Consider the following 8,063-nt stretch of genomic DNA (forward strand, 5'->3'; position numbering starts at 1 on the left):
CCGGTGTCGCTAGTGACAACCGAGGAGCGAGGAGTCCTTGGTGTCACTGGCGATGTCCGAGCACCAAGGGGCGAGGAGTCCTGACATCGCTAGCGGTGCCCACAAGGTGAAGTGTGCTCACTTAGTCCTCGAGCACGAAGAATCTGAGCGCCAAGGAGTAACCGGCATAGCTGGTGATGAAGCACGAGCGACGAACAGTCGGTCAACTGGTCGGTAGTGAAGTGACCATTGAGTAGAAGTGACCGACAAATAGTTCGATCAACTGGTCGGCGATGGAGTCCATGAACCAAGCAGTTCGACTAGTTGATCGATGGAGAAGTCCAAGCACCAGGTGGTCCGACCACCTGGATGATGATCCTACAATACAAACATGTAGAATGGGTAGTACATAATGTAAAGATATATGAACTCTAGAGAAAAAATAGCGTATGTAGCTCGGCGATCAGTTGGAGCAAAGATGTATTTAATATAAACCGCCCAAATAGTTAGTGTGTAGCTGAGTCTCTAGCCCTAGCTAGCCTATTAACCATAACATGGAGCGCAAAGCCCATGCACATGTAGGAGGAATGGGCATCGCTAAGGAGCCGCTGCCGACCACCCATAACGCAGAGGGTAGACGCTCGTGCACATGTAGGGAGGAGCCGGAGACAGGGCCGTCTCTGGAGGCGTTTGAGCATCAACATGACTGTTCAAGGGATTTGGAAAATTGTTTGGACAACAAACATGGAGAAAATAGCTCGGAGAAACATCATGGCGATTAACGAAGATTGGAGAATATTTAGAAAAATATTAAAGCATGACTTAGCTTTAGACAGAACGACTGGTCGGAGGCGTATGGAGCTATCTGATCAGCGAGAGGATGCATGTCTTCAACCTAGTTGATGAATTTGCCCCTTAGGGCATCTTGAAAGATGGCAGCGACATTGGTGAACCCAAAAGGTAGGGCCGTAACCCCTGGAGTTTCCCGAGCAGCCTCCAATAGATCTGATCGATGGATGTGATCATATTGTCATTGTTGATCTGTCTCCTCTGGTAGCAAGAAAGCAGGCGGCGAGTTGTTGATGAAGGCGACCTTAGAGGCGGTTCTGAGATCGAATCTGCAGTCATGGGGGCTAATGTAGCCAGCGATGAATCGTCGTCGTGGACCAGCATGGATCTCCATGAGATTGATGACGAGAACGCGCTATTGATTTGAGGTCCATCTGGCTCACCATGGATCAAGTGTACACCCCTACCTAGCATGCCAACTGTCAACAAAAGATGCTCAGCAGTCCACCGAGGGGTATCCCACAATGGTAGGTTTGTCGTAGAGGTGAGCGAGATCAGGAATGAGATGGTAATACAAGCACCAAGACACAAGATTTAGACAGGTTCGGCCATCAATATATCATAATACCTACATCCTAGTGTTCTAATGTATTGCATTGAGATGTATCGATCAGTGTCCACTAGGGGACCCCTGCCTCTCCTTATATACTCTAGGAGGGGTAGGGTTACAACGAAAGTAGCCTATTTGGTACTATACAATATCTTGTGGTGCACGCCGAGCAGCGTCGTGCATGCCTTGATCTTGTGGGCTGGGCCACCTCTAATGGTGTGGCCATGTCTTGTCTTGTGGATACTGGGGGCCATACCCCCATAGTTATATATCAATGCTTTATCATGTCATGAATAGATATTTATTTCCGTTGTAACTCCGTTCACATATTTATATTCCGCTATTAAATTAAATTATTCATAACTCTGATAACATGTTCATATTTTGCTGTTATAAATAATAAATATTATACTCTGATGCTGCATGTAGAGTGATGTAAGAAATGATTTAAGAATATTGTAAGCTTTATTCTCTCATTTGTGATCCAGATGAAAAAATATGGATTTTTATGTTCTCCCTTGGGGGTGTGCTCGACAGAACTATGTAATTTAGTGTCCTTCCTTGGGTTCTTAGTGTCTAATGGAAGACAAGTACTCTTGGGAGGTATTAGATTAGGCGGTTCTGCCACAACATGGTCTTCACTTTTCTTAATAGGACATGAGCCAATTTCATGTCCCTTCTCATTGCAACCATAACACTTCCTCTTGCTTCTTCTTATCTTCTTGTTTGGAGGTGTTGCTTGGGCATCAACCTTGTTGGAACATATAGAGACATTGTGTTCCATGTTGGAGCACTTGACATGAGCCATCTTCTTCTTCTCTTGGATCTTGCTCATGCCCTTCTCTTCTTTCTTCAAGGAGCAATTTCTTACATGGTGACCCTCCTTCTTGCACTTAAAGCAAGTGATGAGAGTCTTCTTTGGTTGAAGTTGCACCTTGGTGGCCTTGGGGGATTTGCTGTTCTGCCCAAGTGTGGCACTGCTATACTGGGATGAGGCACTGCCGCATCCTAGAACCTCCATAGCCTTGAATGGAATTGCTATATTCTAGGCAGATTGCACTTCTCCAAATTGTCCCTTGACTTTGCTACCGTTGGACTTGTGACCTTCTTGATGGGGCTTGATGCATGCTTCGGTTGATCCCTTCTCAAGCTTCTTCACCATGTATTCACAGTTATCTTGAGAAGGTTGAGCATTGCACTTCCCTTTTAATTGAATCAAGTCCCTATTTAGCCTCTCAACCCTCTTCCTTGAGCTCTTCATTTTCTTTTGTAATGGAATCATCACAAGTTTCTACAAGTACATGCTCAATGGAAGATTGGCTCGCTTGAGAGCAACAATTGTTAGCACATGATAAAATATATAGAACTTGTGTACATGTGCACTTAGTGAGTGTGAGGTTGGTATGATTTTACCGCTGTTACCACAACCTCATGAGCAATTTCTAGCATGAGATAAGAGTCCTTAAGCTTTTCATGAGAGCATAAGAGCCCATCATGACTTTCTTGCAAAGTCTCATTCTTGCTAGTGAGCCTCTCCACTTTGTTCTTGAGCATATTATTCTCATCTTCTAATTGAGCTACACAAGATAGAGAGTTAATAGTACGAGTTTACTCAATTGACAAGTTTTCATACCTTTCAACCAAACTAGCATGAGAGCACTTAAGTTTTTCATGCTTTTTGGTCAACTTCTCCAAGCATTTGATCTTGTTGATGAGAAAATCTTCTTGATCAGTGAAGTGTTTCTTCTTGCTCTTGAATTTTCTCTATGAGCTTGAGCACCATCAACTTGTATTTCTTGGTTAGACATGCCAAGTGTTGATTGAACTCATCATCATCACTTTTATCTTCACTTTCACTTTCACTTTCACTTTCACTCTCACTCTAACTTGCCATATTCTTCTCTTTCTTTGCCATGAGACCCACATGAGGAGTGGCATAGAGAGTTGAGCTTCTTGGTGAGGCGGATTCATCATTAGGCCTCCACCAATCACAATCTTCTTCTTCCTTCAAAATGTTAGTCTCACAAGAACAAGAGGAAGTAGAAGTAGAAGTACCACATGTAAAAACATTGTTCTCACCAACTATTTCATTGCCATCTGTTAAGTCATATGTTGGTGAGGAAGTGGATGTGGCATGATCACTTAGGCCTTTTGGGAGAATCATTTGAGGCTCTTCATTTGTCGGTGAAGTTGAGCACTCCTCAAGTGATTCCTCCAATGAGAGTGTCTTCTCATCATATTTGGATTTATCATATTTTTCTTTAAGTGTGGTCCAAATGATATGAGCATCATCAAGTGGTTCATCATCTCCAAATATGATGGAATCAAAAATATCTTCACTCAAAGCACTAAATAAGACATTAGTAGCTTGAGCATTGTGTTGTAAGCATTTCACTTCCTCTTTAGATAAGATGGCCAAATCATCACTAGGAGGTGAAATACTTACATCTACAATCCGCTCAATATGAGGACCCATGGCCCTAAAAACATCAAGCACACTAGCGAACCAAGATGCATAATTTGAGCCATCAAAAAGTAGAAGTTCTAGAGATACCTCCTCACTTGTCAACATCGTCTCTCAAGGCGGCCAAGCCCTAAATTGAGAGCTTAGCTCTGATACCAATCGAAAGGACCTTAATGTCACCGAGAGGAGGGTGAATAGGCGCTTCTAAAAATTAACAACAAATAAAAACTTGCAGCAGATTAGTAGAGGGCGTGGCATTGCTGCTTCATCACTGCGGCACTGCTGCACTGCAGCACTGCCTCACTGAAAATGTGGCACTGCCACGCCTACACAGAGAGCTTTAATAGCAGCTATGCCTAGAACCTAAACTTAGAGATGTGCATGGAGATGTCTAGTGGCTAGTCCACTAAGTACCACAAGCACGGGAGCTCGTCGGGCGATGCCTAGCCATCTAGGAGGCTTCACCTCCAAGAGTAATAAATGTGCAATGAAGATTGACGAAGCTCGACAAGTGCTCAAGGATTGGCTTGCTCTTAATTGCTCTCTAACACTTAATCAATCACTAATCACTTACTCTCATAAAAAGGGGTTAGAGAGAGCTCACAAATGGCTTGGGAAGGATTTGGAATGGTTGGAGTATCAGCAGCAACACCAGGAGGCGTGGGATGGGTATTTATAGCCACCCCACACAAGCTAGCCGTTATGACCTATACAGGTGCGGCACTACCATGGTGCGGCACTGCTGCGAAAATTCACGGCACTACTGCAGCTCCCAGAAACAACACATGTCGCCTCACTGAAAATGCCATGAATTTTTACTCCAAACTCCATTTTTAGTGATCTTGAACTTTCTGGAAAACTTGTTTCGAGGGCTATCCAGCCCAGCCAAGAACAAGCCCCAAAATCAACAAGTGCTGGTGTTGTGCTAATGTGTTTCTCTCATGTTAGCACTTGGGTTCGGTTAGTTTGAGCACTTGAGACTTATCTATGATTTGTATCGCATCCCCCTTGATAGTACGACATACCTATACTCAGGATCAAGAGTATAACTATTTCAACCACTTGAGTCTTCAATGTTTTCATATGCCATTTCTTCTCAATATCACTTCATAAGGGGTTGCAATCATCTTTATCTCATCTATTCGAGCAAACGCACCTTGAGCATGTGGCTTGAACCATTTTCTTACATATGAGTTCACCTCAATGGCTTCAAGTCACTTTTACTAATGATTTGATCCTCAACATAATATGACTCCTCATAGCTTGATTAGTTCCTCGACTCAATGCAAGTACTCTCTTCTTCACCCTAGCCATGGTACCTCGGTTCTCAAGCCATCGCTTGCCCTTCACCTTTGCTTAGTCCCTCAAAGCCCTTTCCTTGCTATCTTCACCTTATCAAGCCATACTGAAGTCACATCATATTAAGCATCCATTGAAAAACCATTTCTTCAATAGTACGATCCTTGCTTGAATATCTTCTAGATATGAATGTTGAGATCAATCAAGCTTTAGTTTAATTCACATAAAGACACATATGAATCAACATCAATATGGTCAAGCCAATTCATGATTCCTTATATCCTCTTCATTTCGTGTTCAACACTTAGCAAACTTGTTAGACCTTTAATGGTGTTGTCATTCAGTTCACCAAAACCCACTATAGGGCTAGATGCACTTACATGCATCAACAATGCCTGACCTCACACGGGGGGCACCAGCAGCAGCAGCTCAGGTAGTGCCATCAATGACAGACTAGGTGGCTACCATAGTCCTCGAGACCACATGGACAACTCCAATAGCGGCGACATAGGCGGCCACCGTAGTCCTCAAGACCACATGGATGACTCTGGTGGTAGGGGTAGAGGCACCAGGTAGTTTGACTGCTAGTCAGACCTATCCTAGGCAGGGACGCATGTTCTGAGCTATGCAGCGGGAGTCCTAGTTGTAAGTGCTTTATTTATTTGGCGTATTCCTTTAGCGCGTGGTATGCTTCTTAATTTTTTTTGTTTTGTAGTGTAGAGTTGACGGAGGTCCTACAGCCATCGACTACTAATGACGGAAGGCACATGGAGGAGCCAGTAGCTCCCCATGCTGAGCAAGGATGGATCCGGTCACCCCCACCATGGAGCAACCGACGGTTGCAGAGCTAACAACCCCTACAATGGAGGAGCCCACAACAACTAGATCAACCTGACTTGGCGGCAGATTGCATGACGAGGGCGATCCTGGTGTAGAGACATAGGATGCTGTGGCGACATTAGGTGACCTTAGTGGAGTAGGTATGGATGTTGAGGGTGATACCTCGAGCAGTGGAGCACAAGGTTCACCCACGATTGCTGAACAAACAGCTATCTGCAGCATCACCTAATGGTGGGAGAGGCGCTCGGATGCTCTGGCTAAGCATGGCAGCAACCAAGGAGGGCACCTTTGTCGGTGGCCACCATGGAGATTGAATAGATAGTACAGGAGCCCACCCCACTGCCCCAACTCCTCCATGTGGTCATTCAATGCGGTGAAGAGTTTGAGATGCTGGAGGAGGTGGAGGCGAGCATGGAGATGAAGAAGCTAAGGGCCGATCTGACATCGATGATAGGCTGTATTGAGGTAAGCCTAAAGAGATCTTCTCTATCTTTTAAATAGCGCAGTCTATTAATCCATTCGCCCACTATAGAATGTGGTGAAGGTGTTTGAGTAATGGCGGTGACCGCTAGAGGAGATGTCTCTAGTGTTGGATGAGAACAAGAGCCTATAAGTGTCGGTGAAAGACGTCCAGGCATGCCTGCTCTAAGAGCACCACCACAGTGAAGACCTAGAGGTGAAGGTTCTAGCATTAGAGATAGAGTGCCAGCAAATGGAGGTAGAGTCAATCGATGGCCGAGCAGCTTAGCCGTAGCACTGATCAACAAAAAGGTAGGTCTCAGAATTTTGCTTTGGTGGTATTCAGCATTGTGAGACAGCTGACTAGTATACACAGCACTAGAAATGGAGCTTAGCCTATCCCAAGAGGCTTTTGGCCAGATTCAGGAGGTGAAGGAGAAAGCGGAGGAGAAGGTCAAAATAATCACTGAAGATCTTTGACGTGAGTGTTTTTCATGTTATTTAGGCTTGTGCGGCGTGAAGCGCATCCTTATCATGCGTCTGTCTTGTTTGCAGAGTATCGACGCCAAGCCCAAGGAGTAGCTCTAGGTACCCATGGAACAAGTGAAAACCCATGATGAAAAGCTAGAGGCGATGACCATGGAGATCCAACCTGTGCTAGACTATGTCAGTCTTGAGCCTCCCAAGGGAGCATGGCTGCCCGGAGATGGGCCATACCGGTTAGTAGTGGATCGTTGCCGAACTGACATGGGCGGACTTCAAGGAGTTCGCATGCAGCATCACCCATGGAGCCATGGTCCATGCACTCGTGCAATTGCGGTCACACTACCCTTCAGTGGACCTCCAACAGGTGGTGTCTGGGTATGCGCAAGGCATGGATGCTAGAAGATGATGTGGAAGAGTCGACGAAGAGGCTGGCCTAAGACGTCGAGCTATTTGATGAAGGGGTGAGTAGTGCCCTGTAGCTGAGATGAAACTCATGTAGAATCGTTGTGTAATAGTGCTTAGCAACTTACAACATGTTTGTGTTTATATTTGATATAAACCATCTGAGCAGTAGTGTATAGCAAAGTCCCAGCCCTAGCTAGCCTGTTAACCAGAATGTAGGGCATAGGGGCCGTGTGCATGTGGGAAGAATAGGATGTTGCTAAGGAACCACTACCAACTACCCATGACGCAGAGGGTGGACGCTCATGCATGTGTAGGAAGAAGTCAGAGATAGGGTTGTCTCTGGAGGTGTCCGAGCATCAATGTGTTTGTTCGGACATTTGCTTTAGGCGTAGTTGGCGTGTCATCTTTAAGATGTTGTACGCGTAAACATGATCGCTTAGAAAAAAGCACAGAGATAACAATACGGAGAAACATTAGAACAAAAATTTTATTGAATACTCGAAAACTGAATGGTACATATCTTTGAAAGGAGACCCTTCAAGGGTAGAAGCACCTAAGAAGATCGATGTGCCAAGAATTTGGGACATCTCTTTCATCCATGTCGCATAGCATGTAGGAACCTGGTCGGGTGACCGCCTTGATAATGAAGGGGCCTTCCTAGGGTGAAGATAGCTCGTGTGTCCCGTTGGTCTTCTACTTTTTGTGGAGCACTAGGTCTCTGACCATGAAGAA

This window comes from Miscanthus floridulus, chromosome 4 (assembly GCF_019320115.1).
Source record: "Miscanthus floridulus cultivar M001 chromosome 4, ASM1932011v1, whole genome shotgun sequence".
Classification (NCBI taxonomy): Eukaryota; Viridiplantae; Streptophyta; class Magnoliopsida; order Poales; family Poaceae; genus Miscanthus; species Miscanthus floridulus.